This window comes from Hemitrygon akajei, chromosome 2, assembly GCF_048418815.1.
Source record: "Hemitrygon akajei chromosome 2, sHemAka1.3, whole genome shotgun sequence".
NCBI classification, from domain to species: Eukaryota; Metazoa; Chordata; class Chondrichthyes; order Myliobatiformes; family Dasyatidae; genus Hemitrygon; species Hemitrygon akajei.
Genome location: NC_133125.1, coordinates 87192994 through 87208533, shown reverse-complemented (window position 1 = coordinate 87208533; position 15540 = coordinate 87192994).

The following is a 15540-nucleotide window of genomic DNA, read 5'->3' as shown; positions in this document are numbered from 1 at the left end:
GGACAACCAGACTGGGAACCAGCTTCTCCCCTTAGACTGTGAGGCTAGTGAACACCATGCCACTACTGAGGTCTTGTCTCAAAGACAGGAATTGTTTACTGTACTACTTATTGTTTTTTTGTTTACTGTTTACCAGTGATGTACGCTACATGCACTTTGGGTTCTACTTTATTAACTTTTTGTGGTAATATTTTGTTTTATGTGCTGTATGTGATATATGCTTTGTGGGTCCGGAGGAACGTTATTTTGTTTGGTTATATACGCTACACTTGAACTTGATCTTGAATTTGTCAAGCCTGCTCAAAATCTGCTTCCACTACTACCCCTAGTAACCCATTCCGGGGTATCTACCACCCTCTGCATAAAAAAATCTTATCACACTCATCTCCTTTGAACTTCTCCCTTTATCCTTAAAAACATTTCCTCTGAGGTTTGACATTTCCACCCTAGGGAAAAATTCTGTCTGTTCACTCTATCTATGCCTTTCATAATTTTGAAAACCTCTGTCAGGTTCCCCTCAGCTTCTGATGCTCTAGGGCAGGAGTTCCTAACAGATCCCTTGCTTAATGGTGTTGGTGCTTGGCATGAGAAAGCTTGGAAACCTCTGCTCTTGGGAGAACAACCCAAGTTGTCCAACCTCTCCTTGTGGCTCATACACTCTAATCCAGGTAGCATCCTCTTGAACTCTTTCCACAGTCTCCACATCATTCCTGTAATGCGGTGACCACAACTGGATACAACACTCCTACAATCTGATTAAAGTTTTATGTAGCTGCAGCATGACTTTCATCCAGTTGTACTCAACACACCAACCAATAAAGGCAAGCTATATAACCTTATCCACTTACATTGCCACTTTCAATGAATTACAGACCCGGACCCCAACATCCCTCAGTAATTCAATGCTACTAAGAAGCCTACCATTAACTATATGTTTTCTCTTTTCTTTTGACCTCCCAAAGTGCAGCAGTTCACACTTGCACAGATTAAACTCCATCAGCCACTTTCCTGCTGATATCTCCTGCTATATCCTTTGATAGTCCTTTACACTGTCCACAACTCGGTAATCTTGGAGTCATCCACGAACTTGCTAACTCCTTCATTTACATTTTCATCTGCATTGTTGATACATATCATGAACAGAGGTTCCAGCACAGATCTTTACAGAAAAGCACTGTTCAAGGATGCCCAACTAGAATAACAATCTTCCACACCTTTTTTCTCTATTCTATGAGCAAGCCAGTTCCAAATCTAATCTTGCAATTCACCTCAGATCCAATGCCTCTTTATTTTCAGAATCAATCTACCATAGCAGAGCTAGTAGAGCAGGGATTGGTAACGTCTCCTCTATGTTCTCCAGCAGCACAGGTGCATCAAAAGGCCGTGTGCTTAGCCCCTGCTCTACTTGCTTTACACTGATGACTGTGTGGCAAAGCACGGCTCTAGTGTTAAGTTTAAGTTTGCTGTTAACACCACTGTTGTAGGGCGAATCAGAGGTGATGACGAATCAGCATATAGAAGGGAGACTGAAAAACTAGTTAAATAATGCTGTAGCCTCTTACTCAATGTCAGCAATAACAAGGAGCTGATTATTGGCTTCAGGAACAGGAAACCAGATGTCCATGAGCCAGTGCTTGTCAGGGGTGGAGAGGGTTAACAACTTTAAATTCCTTGGTGTTATTATTTCAGAGGACCTGTCCTGGGCCCAGCATGTAAGAAAACCCAACGACACCTCTACTTCCTTAGGAGATTGTGAAGCTTCAGCATGTATCTAAAACCTTGACAAGTGGAGAGTATATTGACTGGCTGCGTCACAGCCTGGTATGGAACACCAATGCCCTTCAACAGAAAATCCTACAAAAAGTAGTGGACACAGCACAATCCATCATGGGTAAAGTCCTCCCCACCATTGAGCACATCTACACAGAGTGCTATTGCAGGAAAACAACATCTCTCCACCACACAGGACATGCTCTCTCCTCACTGCTGCCATCAGGAAGAAGGTACGAGAGCCTCAGAACTCTCACCACCAGGTTCAGGAACAGTTATTATCCCTCAACCATCAGGCTCTTGGACCAAAGGGGATATCTTCACTCGACTTCACTCGCCCCATCACTGAACTGATCCCACAGCCAATGGATTCATTTTCAAGGACTCTTTATCTCACATTCTTGATATTTATTATTTATTTATTTATTACTATTATTTCTTTCTTTTTGTACTTACACGGTTCATCATCTTTCGCACATGATTTGAAAACTCAAGTTAGTGTATTGATTCTATTATTGATTTATTGAGTATGCCCACAAAGAAATGAATCTCTGGGTTGTATATGGTCACACACACACACACACATACATACAGTATATGTATGTATATATATACACACACACTTTGATAATAAACTTACTTTGAACTTTGAATTTTTGTCAAATATCTTACTAAGGTCCATGCAGAAATTGCCCACTGCCTTACAACCGTTATCACTGTTCTCTCTACCATGGATGTTCAGCCCAGCAATCTATAATTACCTGATATGTCTCCATTTCCCTTTTTGAACAAAGGCACAACATTTAGTATCCTTCATTCCTCCAGGACCTTGTTTCTAGTGAGGTCACAGAAATCTCCTCACTTGTTTCTTACATAATTCTGGTATATAAGCCATTAGGTTGCAGGGACTTATCCACCTTAATGTTTTTCAGACCTCCCAACGCTAGCTCCTGCTTAATCTGAAAATGTCCCAGAAGGTTTGCATGACTCACTTTGTTTTCATTATCCCCCAGTGGTTCAGTCATTTGGAGGATACCAGCCTGGCCCTGACTTTAACAGAGCCACAATGCCTTTCACAGGAGGATGACCAAAGGGGGAAGGTGGCCTGAGGTCAGGTAAGGAAGCTCCAATGCACAGGATCACAAGAGACTATAGGGGACTATAGTCAGCTCCACTATGGGCACAGCCTTCCTCACCATCGAGAGGAAGTCCCTCAAGAAGGTGGTACTCATTGCTAGAGACTCTTACCAATCGGGGGGGGGGGGGGGGGGTGGAGGCGCAGGAGCCTGAAGACTCTCACTCAGGAACAGTTTCTTCATCCAGACATCTGCTATCCGAATGCGCTTCATTATTCCTTTTTTGGCACTATTTATTTAATTTTATTTTATAATTTATAATAATTTAACATGTTTGCACTATACTGCCACCACAAATCAACAAATTTAAATATAAACATATAAAACAGAGATAATATACCTGATTTTGAATCTGAATTTAAGTTATCATTATTGTCCTTACTTCTTCCCGTAACATGACAATCTTGAACTCTTGTTTTTAACATGTAAGACTGTGGGGTGCTCAATCAATCAGTGCCCCTCTGCTCCTGCTATTATTTGGCCTCTTCCATTTTAGTACCTTCCTGCAAACTCCAGTAATTTACTGAAAGGCCTAGGTAGTGTAGATGTGGAGAGGATGTTTCCTACAGTGGGGGAGTCAAGAACCACAGGGCACAGCCTCGGAATAGAAGGATGTCCCTTTAGAACAGAGCTGAGCAGAGATTTCTTTAATCAGAGTTTCAAAGTTTAATGAAAAAGTTTAAGGTACATTTAATGTCAGAGAAATGTATGCAATATATGTCCTGAAATGCTTTTTCTTCGCAACCATCTCTGAGGTGATGAATCTCTGGAAATCATTGCCACAGAAGGATGTGGAGGCCATGACAATGCCATATTTAAAGTGGAGGTTGAGAGGTTCTTGATCAGTCAGGGTCTCAAAGGCTGTGGAGAGAAGGCAGGAGAGTGGGATTGAGAGAGAGAGTAAATCAGCTGTGATAGAATGTTGCAGTAGACTCTGAGGGCCAAATGGCCTAATTCTGCTCCTGTGTTTTATGGTCATATCTGTCCCTTAACCTCTTGCAGCCTGTTAGGGGAGCTGTAGTATAATCCCTTCAGTGTAATTGCACCTTTCATATTTTTGAGTTCCAACCAAGTTATCTCTATGGTTGAGATCTTCAGTACATTCTCTCTGTGTGCAGTCTGTCCACATCACCCCCCCGTAGCATGAAGAATAGTGAAACCCATTCAGATACCGTCACTCAATGATATGGACTGCAGAACAGAAGCACGGCTCAAAACACACTGGTCAGGTTGGCCATGGGTTGCTGCCGTGGTATACCAGTGGAGATGGATTAGCAGGATTGGGGTAGATTTCTGTGTGATGTCCCCTCTTCTCATTACTACCATCACAGAGGAGGCACAAGAGCCAGAACACACACACACACACACACACACACACACACACACACACACACACACACACACACACACACACACACACACACACACACACACACACACACACACACACACACACACACACACACACTCAACATTTCAGGAACAGCCTCTTCCCCTCCACCATTAGATTTCTGAATTGCCATTGAACGTTATCTCATCATTGCTGTTCCATTTTGCACTACTTATTTATTTTTATACTCACAGTGCTCATTTTATTATGTACCCTCGCACCTAATTGTGAGGCCACTGAGTGTATGTTCATGGTTTTCTGCTGCTGTAGCCCATACACTTCAAGGTTCAACATGTTGTGCAGTCAGAGATGCTCTTCTGCACACCACTGTTGTAATGCATGGTTATTTGAGTTACTGTTGCCTTCCTGTCACCTCTCATTAATGAGATGCTTTCACCCACAGACTATCGATCCTTGGATGATTTTTTTTTTGTTGTTCACACCATTCTCTGTAATCTCTAGAGACAGCTGAGCACGAAAATCCCAGGAGATCAGCAGCTTCTGAGATACTCAAACCACCCCATCTGGCACCAACAATCATTCCATGGTGAAAGTCACTTAGATCACATTTTTCCCCATTCTAATGTTTGGCCTCAACAACAACTGAACCTCTTGTCCATGTGTGCATGATTTTATGTATTGAGTTGCTGCCACATGATTGGTTGATTAGATATTTGCATTAATGAGCTGGCGTACAGGTGTACCTAATAAAGTGGCCACTGTGTGTGTAATTTGTAATGTATTTTATTGCAGTGCATTGCTGCCGCAAAATAACAAATTTCACAAAATATGTCAGTGATAATAAACCTGATTCACATTTTGACATCTCTTTCTCTATCATACTCACTTAGAAGAAACATTGTCAAGCAAATGACTTATGCAGGCTGTTTTGCCATTGTTAATAAATAGGACAGAAATCTCATTCATAGTGATACGCTTTTACAAGCTTAAAATGAAACTAAAACCTGACAAAGAGAAATTTGTCATATAGCTCAAAGCAGCATTTTATTTCACTTAAGTTTTGGTTCTTAAATTGGATGATATTTCAATGATACTTTAGTGAAGGTTTGAGAGCATAAACTTGAATAACAGATTCCATCAACAAGACACTGAATTGTTCCAGAGGGAGGTGCTGGCATTCAGCTGTCCCCAGGTGAGTAAACCTTGTATTCACATCGACCATCTGGAAGTCCCAGATAAGCCGAGTGACAGTTGCCAACCTCATGTCCAAATCGGAAGCCGAGAGGTGCCAGAACTCTGAAGGAAATCTTTGGTGTTAGGCAAAGTTAGGGTCAGAATTCCATTTATTTAAATGGGGCTGGATGCAAAGAGAGTGGGATGAAAGAAGTGTATTAGAAACATTAAAATATAGTAAAACTATTACTTTTTTAATGTTTGTGTTGTTTTAAATTAAAGATGTGATCAAGATGCAACAAATTCTAAACAATATTGAGGCTTTATAAGGCATTGATCAGACTGCACTTGAAGTATCTTGAGCTGGTTTGGGCCCCTTATATAAGAAAGCATATTCTGGTATTGGAGAGTTTCCGGAGGAGATTCAGGAAAATGATCCTGGGAATGAATAGAATAACGTATGAGGAGCATTTGGGCCTGTAGTCTCTGGAATTTAGAAGAATGAGAGGAATCCCACTGAAACTTGTTGAATATTGAAAGACCTAAATAAAACAGAGAAGAAGAGCATGTTTCCTATAGTGGGTGAGTCCAGATACAAGAGGGCACAGCCTCAGAATAGAGAGATGTCCCTTTTAAACTGAGATGAGGAGGAATTTCTTTAGCCAGAGGGTGGTGAATCTGTGGGACTCATTGCCACAGATAGCTGTGGAGGTGTCTTTAGCAATGGAGGCGGAGGTTGACAATTTCTTGATTAGCCAGAGTGTAAAGTATTACAGGAAAAAGGCAGGAGAATGGGCTTGAGAGGGGAAAATAAATCAGTCATGATGGAATGGCAGAGCAGACTTGAGGGGCCAAATGCCTTCTGGTTTTATGTTGTAATCTTGATAGGATTTAAGAATTGCCCCAACTTTGTTTCTTGCCAATGACAGTCACTACTATCCAGAGATAGAGCAGGTGAGTACTGGCCATCACAGAAGTCTCCTTTAAGGGTGTCAGATGACTTGGTGATGTAAACAGAAACTGATCCTTCGGCCCATCTGATCCATGTTGAATTGTTGTTGTGGTTAGTTCCACCGACCATAGTCCTCCACATCCCTCCCATTCATGAGCCTGTCCAAATTTCTCTTAAATGTTGAAATCGTCACTAATGATAAATCCAATATCTCAGACAGGTTTGTTAAGTCATCAAAGATTATGTGGAGAAGGATTAATAAATCAGCCATGATGGAATGACAGAACAGACTCGATGGGCTGAATGGTCTGATTCTGGTCTATGTCTTATGGTCTTATACCTCCTCCCATCCATGCACTTAGCAAAATTTCTCTGAAATGTTGAAATTGAACCTGCACCCAACACTTCAGTGAGCAGCTTGTTCCACACTTGCATCACCCTCTGAGTGAAGAAGGACCCCCTCATATTCCCCTTAAACATTTCAGCTATCACCCTTAATCTATGACCTCTAATTCTAGCCTCACCCAATCTGGGTTGAAAAAAATGGCTTGCATTATCCCTATCTGAAGTATACCCCTCATAATTTTATAAACCTGAGGCGTATAGAAATGTCTTCTTCCAGAACATAGTGAATCTCTGGACTACTCTGTCTCAAGGGTGGGGGAGGCCATGACATGCTAAGTATTTAAATTGGAGATAGATAAATATTTGAAAGATGAAGAAACTGAGAGCTATGGGGAATTGGTACCAAAACAAAATTGAGACAAGCAGTTTGGAGATCGTTTGTGTGTTCTGGCACTCTTCAGTCTGTGAGATTCTCCAAGGAGATGTTTGGCTCCATTTTGCTGATTGAAGCTCCCATTGCTTGCCGATTAAAGTGACAAAGGGGATTGAAGAATCGCAGCAAGTGCAGAGGGTGAGCGCTGGCTGCCTGTACCAGAGAGGGGAGAGCCTGGCTGCTGTTCTTGTGTTTCGTGGGGGGAGGAGGATTTGGAGGTCGATGTGCCTGATCTGTTTTGTTCATTTTTTTTGTGTGGGAGGTGGGATTTCGGCGTTGAAGATCGTGCTGCCTTTCTTTTCTTTCTTGGTTTTGTGGCTACTCAGAGAATAGAAGAATTTCAGAGTTGTATACTTTGATAATAAATGAACCTTTGAACCTTGGAGTAGACATGACCATGTTGAATGGTGGAGTCGGTTTGAAGGACAGTAGGCCCTTGTTTCTGCTCATTTGTTATGTTTTTGTGAAAGTGGGCTGCCTTGCTTGTTCTCTCTTCTGCTTCCAGATAAGGTGAGTGAGGCTGCAGCAGTGAGTACTAATACCAGGGTGAGTCCAATATCGTTCCACCCAGTGACCGCAGTAGTTTGACTATGAAGAGCTATGGCATAGTTTGGACTGAACTTTCCCAAAACACAAGGTCAGAAATTATTTACATGTGTATTTTACAGTGTTGGTGACAGAAGGAATTGAAGATTCAAGTTTACTTTTCATGTTTACATTGAAATATATAGTGAAATGCTCTAATCCTGGTGAATCTCTCTTGCAGCCTCTTCAAAAATTCTACATCCTTCCTCTAGTGTGGCAACAAGAACTGTGCACATTCATCGAAACATGGCCCAACCAAATTTTTATACAGTTCCAACATTACTTCCAGACTTAGATACTCACTTTCCTGTCCTGATGAATGAAAAACTAGAACAAAAATGTTGGATATCTGAAACAAAATCAAAAAAATGTTGGAAAACCTCAGCTCGCCAGGCAGTCTAAGGTCAAAGCAAGTTTATCTATGTCACCAAGTACTTCCATGAGATTCATAGTAAATACAAATAAACACATTGCGATCAGTGGAAAATTACACACAAAGATGGACAAACAGCCAATGTGCAAAAGAAGATAAACTGTGCAAAACAATAAATAAATAAATAATTTGGAGTATAATCTTTGACAGTGAGTCCATAGGATGTGGAATCCATTCAGTGTTCAGCTGAGTGAAGTTATCCATGCTGGTTCAGGAGCATGCTGGTTGAAGGGTAATGAATGTTCCCGACCCTGGTGGTGTGGGACCTAATGCTCCTGTACCTCCTTCCTGACTGCAGCAGTGAGAAGAGAGCGTGGCCTGGATGGTGGGGGTCCTTGACGATGGATGCTGCTTTCCTGTGGCAGCACTCCTTGTAGATGTGCTCAATGGTGGGGAGGCATTTCCTGTGATGTATCTATGGAAAGAGGTGACACTTCAGCAAAACTGAACATTCTAGTCCCTCTAGTAGGATCACGTGCAGGCAACATGCACAAAGAAGAGAGAGCGTGTTACAATCAAAACAGCTCATTGCCCTTCCTGTTAAATACCACCTGTGACAGTTTGCAAATCAAGTATTGGATTCATCAGCCAGCTTAGAACCCAGGGAACTCCAGTAGAATCATCTCTACTACAGTTTTCTATTACAGACTTCTGATCAGAAAAAGAGTCAGAGTAAGATTGCTGTACCGAGGGACATCAGTCTGGACTCCACCACCGAGCACATCTTTCCCTCCCTGCCCCTCTCAGCTTTTCGCAGGGATCGTTCCCTCCACGACTACCTGTTCCACATGTCCCTCCCCACAGAACTCCCACCTGACACTTATCCCTGCAAGCGCAAATGCTACACCTGTCCCCACACCTCCCCCCTTACCACCATTCTGGGCCCCAGACAGTCCTTCCAGGTGAGGCAACACTTCACCTGCGAGTCTGCTGGAGTCATCTATTGCATCCGGTGCTCCCAGTGCGGCCTCCTCTACATTGGCGAGACCCAACGCAAATTGGGGGACCGCTTCGTCAAGCACCTCCGCTCCGTCTGTCACAATAGACAGGATCTCCCGGTTGCCACCCACTTCAACTCTGCCTCTCATTCCCATCTAGATATGTCCATACATGGCCTCCTTTACTGCCATGATGAGGCCAAACTCTGGTTGGAGGAGCAACACCTCATATACCGTCTGGGTAGCCTCCAGCCTGGTGGTATGAACATTGAATTCTCCAATTTCCGGTAATTCCCTCCCCCTCCCCCTTCCCCTATCCCAGGTCCCTCTCTGCCTCTCTCCCCTTTCAACTTTCTGCTTCTTTATCTCTACAGTTCTTTCATGCTTATCCCCTCCCCCTCCCCCATTTATCTTTCCTCTGATTGGTTTTCCAGCTGGCGCCTCTAGGCCCTACCCCCTCCCCTATGTCTATTACTGGGCTTCGGTCCTTGTGCTGCCTTTATGGCAGTTATTTAGTTTATAATATTTTCGCTTAGTAATTCGTTTGTTAGCATTTTTAGTTAAAGTTAGGATTGTTTAAGTAAATTCATTTGTCTGTAATATATCGCGGCTGCGATGACGTCACATCCGGGTTTGCCGCGTCTTGTGGGAAAATACCGGTTTGGGATAAACGCAAGGGTGGGGGTCGCTCACATGTGGCGCCACAGCACTAGTTAGTTTTCTCTATGCACCAGAAACACAGTGAAAGCAACGCTGTAAGTCATTAGATAATCGATATGTTGAGTTAAAATGTTAACGCCGATTCTGTTAAAAGTAACGACGGTCGATAAGGTTTATGTTTTCGTTAATTAAAGAGTTGGGATAGTTTGTATTGAAGTGTATTTAAAGCAGTCAATGGAGCAGGTAGATTCTGACTGTATGCTGCACTTTAATGTAATGTAGTTATTGTAGTTTTACCTTTGCCAGTATTCACGATGTAAATGTGATATTTAGAAGGAAACAAACACTGTACCAATCTTGTATTGTTTTATCAACAGTTTTCACCATACGTTAATGTGAAGAGTGAACAGTAAATGGTTAATCTTACTGCGACCTTGTTTTCATTGACTACGGTTTATCTCAACGTTTAACTCGGCGTTACGTTACACCCGAGCGAGAACGTTACAGTCCTCTCTCCCCCCATTCCTGATGAAGGGTCTCGGCCCGAAATGTTTGCTACTCTTTTCTCACGGATGCTGCCTGACCTGCTGAGTTCTTTCAGCATTGTGTAAGTATTCTTTGATCCACAGCATCTGCAGTTGTATTTTTGTGTATCAATCTGGACTGATGTGTACATTGCTTCATGGAAACATGGCTGTCCCCTGCCATTTCAGACATAATGCTGCAGCCCAATGATGTCACCATTTTCATCAAAGGCCGATCGGCTCGGTCTTCTAAAGGTAAGGGAGGTGGAATGTGCTTTATGATTAACTCATCGTGGGGCACAGTTCTGTCTCAGTCCTGCTCACATGACCTGGAACATACCGCGGTCAAATGTTGTCCTCTTCATCTGCTGAGGGAGTTTTCCTCCATCATCCTGGTTACAGTATACCTTTCAGCTCAGGCCAGCACTGGAGGAGCTAAGGTCCATAATCACAATACACACAACAGCCTTCCCTATCATCGCAGGAGATCTCAACCGGACCAGCTTGAAGAAGCCTTTGAGCAGCAACCACTGACACATCTCCTGTGGAGCCAGAGGAGCCACCACTGTCATACCACCATCAAGAATGCTTACTGTGTCATCGCACACCCACACTTGGCAAAGCCTGATCACCTGGCTGCACCTCTGTTCCCAGCATAGAGACAGAGACTAAAATCCTCAGCACCAGTGGGGAGGATTGAGAGAGGCACAGGAGCGATTACAGGACTGCTTTGAGTTGGTGGACTGGAAAATATTCTTGGATTCAGATTTGAGTCTGAATGAACTCACCAGTGGATGAGTGTGTGCCTTTGAGACCATGCTGGACATACCCAAACAAAAATCCACGGATGAACAGATATTCACAGCCTGCTAAGCGCTGGGTCTGTGGGATTCGAGAGTGGTGATCCAAAACCATAAATGAGGTCCAGATATGATCTACCGAAGGCAATTTTGAGAGCGAAGAACATAAACTGAGTGAGGCTAGTGATGGCACGTGATGCACGTCAGCTCTGGCACGGTTTGCAGGCCATTACTTCCTACAATGCAAATCTTAGCATCATGAATGTCTGCAATGGTTCATTCCCAGATGAGTCAGACTCTTTTATGCACGCTTTGAAAGTGATAATTAAATTAAACCTGTGCAAATCCCTGCAGCATCTGGTGACTCTGTGATTTCTGTCTCGAGGGTGACATCAGAATGTCAATAAGGATGGTGAACCTTTGCAAGATGGCTGACCTGATGGTGATGGTGTAAACCTGTGCCAACCAACTTGCAGATGTGTTCAAGGATATCTTCAACTTCTCATTGCACCAGGTGGAGATTGCTACCTGCTTCAAAAGGGCAACAATCACACCAGTGCCCAAGAAGAGCAGGGTGAGCTGCCTTAACAATTGCCCAGTTGCACTCATATGCAGGGTGAACTGCCTTAACAACTATTGCCCAGTTGCACTCATATCTACTGTGATGAAGTGCGTTGAGAGGTTGTTCTTGGCCAGAATCAACTCCTGCCTAAACAAGGACCTGGAGCCACTGCAATTTGCCTATTGCCACAATAGGATCACAGCAGATACAATCTCATTGGCCATCCACGTGGACTTGGATCACCTGGAGAATAGGTCCTACTGTACAACAGGCTGCTGTTTATTGACTACAGCTCAATGTTCAACACAGTCATACGTCAGTTCTAATCAGCAAGCTCCACAACCCGGACCACTGTACCTCTATCTGCAAATGAATCCTTGACTACCTCATCGGGAGATCAAAATCAGCGCGAAACAGAAATAACATCTCCTCCTCACTGACAATCAACACTGGTGCCACTCAAGGATGTGTGCTTAGCCCAATGTCCTACTCTCCCTGCACCCTGATTTTGTGGCTAGGCATAAATCAAACAGCATCTATAAATTCGCTGATAACACAACCATAGTTGGCAGAAGTTCAGATGGTGATGAGGAGGGTACAGGAGCAAGATAATCAGCTGGTTGAGTAATGTTGCAACAACAACTTTGCACACCATGTCAGTAAGACTAAGGAATTTATTGAGGACTTCAAGAGAACACAGCCAAGTCCTTATCGAAGGATCAGAATTTGAAAGGATGAGCAGTTTCAGTTCCTGTGTGTCAGTATCTCTGAAGAGCTATCCTGGGCCTGATGTATTTATGCAATTATACAAAGAAGGCAAGACAGTAGCTATGCTTCTTCCAGAATTTGAGGAGACTTGGTATGTTACCTAAGATACTCCCAAGTTTCTGTAAATGTACCATGGAAAGCATTCTAACTGGATGCATCACCATCCGGTATCGAGAGGCCACTGCATAGGATTGGAAAAGGCTGCAGAGGATTGCATACTAGCCAGCTCCATCAGAAGCACTAGCCTCACAAGCATCCAGGGCACCCTCAAAAGACAACACCTCAAGAAGGCTGCAACCTTTAAAGACCACAAAGTACACTGCAGATGCTGTGGTCAAATCAAGACGTACAAAAAATCTGGATGAACTCAGCAGGTCAGGCAGCATCCGTTGAAATGAGCAGTCAACAGATGCTGCCTGACCTGCCGAGTTCATCTAGCTTTTTAAACCCTTAAAGACCACCATCTCCCAGGATGTGCCCTCTTCTCATTGCTACTGTCAAGGTGGAGGTACAGGAGCCTGAAGACACACACTAAACATTTCAGGAACAACTTCTTCCCCTCCGCCATCAAATTTCTGAATGGACAATAAATTCATGAACACTACCTCACTATTTTTTCCTTTCTTTTTGCATTGCTTATTTAGTTGAATTTTTTAGCATTTACTTCTTAATGTAATTTACTTTTTTATTATATCTAGCATTGTACTGTTGCCACAAAATAAACAAATTTCACGATGTATGCCGGTAATATAAACCGGATTCTGATTTTGATTCTGATTGCTTCCAGGGACTGTTAAAGAGAAGGCATCCACACAATTTATAGGCTGGTGCAGTTATTTTTTTTGTCAGATATTCACAGCAGAAATGAATATCTCCCCCATATCATAACCCAAACCATGAAAGATAAATTGTCTGTCTGCTCTCAACAATAAATTTTTTATAGAGCAGAAACCAGTCTTTGAAACTTATAGCTATTAACATTGTATAAGATTAACTGTATGAAAGTGGAACTAGAATATTACTTATAAATAACTGCAAGGAAGAGCTATGCTTCAAAGCAGACAAGGGCCCTTTTATACAAATTGCACTAAATTATTCTCTACACAGAAAAACAAGAATAAACTAAGTATTTCTGTAAAGGCAAAAATGTTGTTGTCATTTAACAGACAAGGACAGTTTGCTGTATCTCTGTGGATGAACTAATAATGTTTGGATAAATGGCCTTCCTGTGATAGTTGACTGTGAGAACATACAACATACAACACTGTGTGGGGCCTTCAGCCCACAACGATGGCACCCTTTTAACTTGCACCACATTCAGTCTAACTGTCCTGCCCTACACAGCACATAACCCTCCATTGTTCTTAAATCCACGTGCCTACCTAAGAGTCTTTAAAAAATCTCTGGTGTATCAGCCTCAACCACCTCCTCGGCTTTGCATTCTAGGCACCCACCAGTCTCTGTGTAAAGAACAGCCCTAACTTCTCCCCGGAACATTTCTCTACTCGCCTTAGAAATATGTCATCTGGCATTAGCCATTTCTGTCCTGGTAAAAGGGTGCGGGCTGTCCAATCTGTTTATACTGCTCACTATTTTATACTACACACCTCCATCAACTCACCTGTCATTCTCCTTCATGCCAATGTTCAAAGTTCAAAGTAAGTTTGTTACTAAAGTATGTATATGTCACCACATACAGCCCTGAGATTCGTTTTCCTGCAGACATACATGGTAAATACACAACAGAATCAATGAAAAACTACACAAAAAAGGCGGGTAAGAATCCAATGTGCAAAAATAAGATAAACTGTGCAAATACAAAATCGATAAATATATATATAACAACGAATAACTAGATAATCAATAAATAAGTATATAAATGAATAATAAATTAATAAATATGCAAATAAACAAAGAAGTAACTGGATTTTAAAGACATACGTACATAAGAAGAATGAGTGTTGGAGAGTCCTTGAAAGTGAGTCTATAATTTATGGAATCAATTCTTAGTTGAGGTGATTGAAATTGTCCACGCCTGTTCAGGAGCCTGATGTTTGAAGGGTAATAACTGCTCTTGAACCTGGTGGCGTGGGACCTAGAGCTCTTGTACCTTTTTCCTGATAGTAATAGTGAGAAAAATCATGGCTTGGATGGTGACGGTCCTCGAAGATAGATGCTGCCTTCTTGAGGATACGCTTAACCAGTCTTCATAAGACATGCTGTCTAGTTCAAACATGAGGAAATCTGCAGATGCTGGAAATTCAAGCAACACACACAAAATGCTGGTGGAACACAGCAGGCCACGCAGCATCTATAGGGAGAAGTACCGTCGACGTTTCGGGCCAAGACCCTTCGTCAGAACTGTCTAATTCAGGCAGCATCCTAGTAAATCCCTTCTGTACCTTCCCTAAAGCTTCCACATCCTTCCTATAATTAGGTGACCAGAAATGAACAGAGTGCTTCATGTCTATCAGCCACAGAGGCACAGATTCAAGGCCATTCCAGATGTTTGTGGCTGCAATAAAACGGCATTGGCTATGAGAGTGATGCACTTTGACGATGATCAAACATCATTTGTGTTGCCTGTTGTAAGCATGCAACAGTTTAATGGTTGTCCATTGTATTCTGCTTCTGCAATCGGTTCCATTGTCTTTAACTAGTACGTATGAAGTAGAAAACAAAGTGACCCAAACCGTCTATCTCTAAGGCCTGCACTCAGTGCCCTGATTGGATGTGGCATGATAGTGTAGAAGTTAGCATAGCGCTATTACTCCAACATTCAGTTCTGCCGCTGCCTATAAGGAGTTTGTACATTCTCCCTGTGACCGTGTGGGTTTCCTCTGAGAGCTCCAGTTTCCTCCCCCATTCCAAGATGTACGGGTTAGTGGGTTAATTGATCACAAAGGGTGCAATTGGGCAACAGAGCTCATTGGGCTGGGCAGGCCTGTTGTCATGCTGTATCTGTAAATAAACATTTCAAACATAAGGCCTTGATTAGTCAGGGCACTGACTATAGGAGATGCCTTATTGCAGTGGGCAAATACGTTGTTTTTTTTCTGTTTGGTTACCCCGATATTTAAGATGTCATTACACGGGAAAGAGTACAAAGA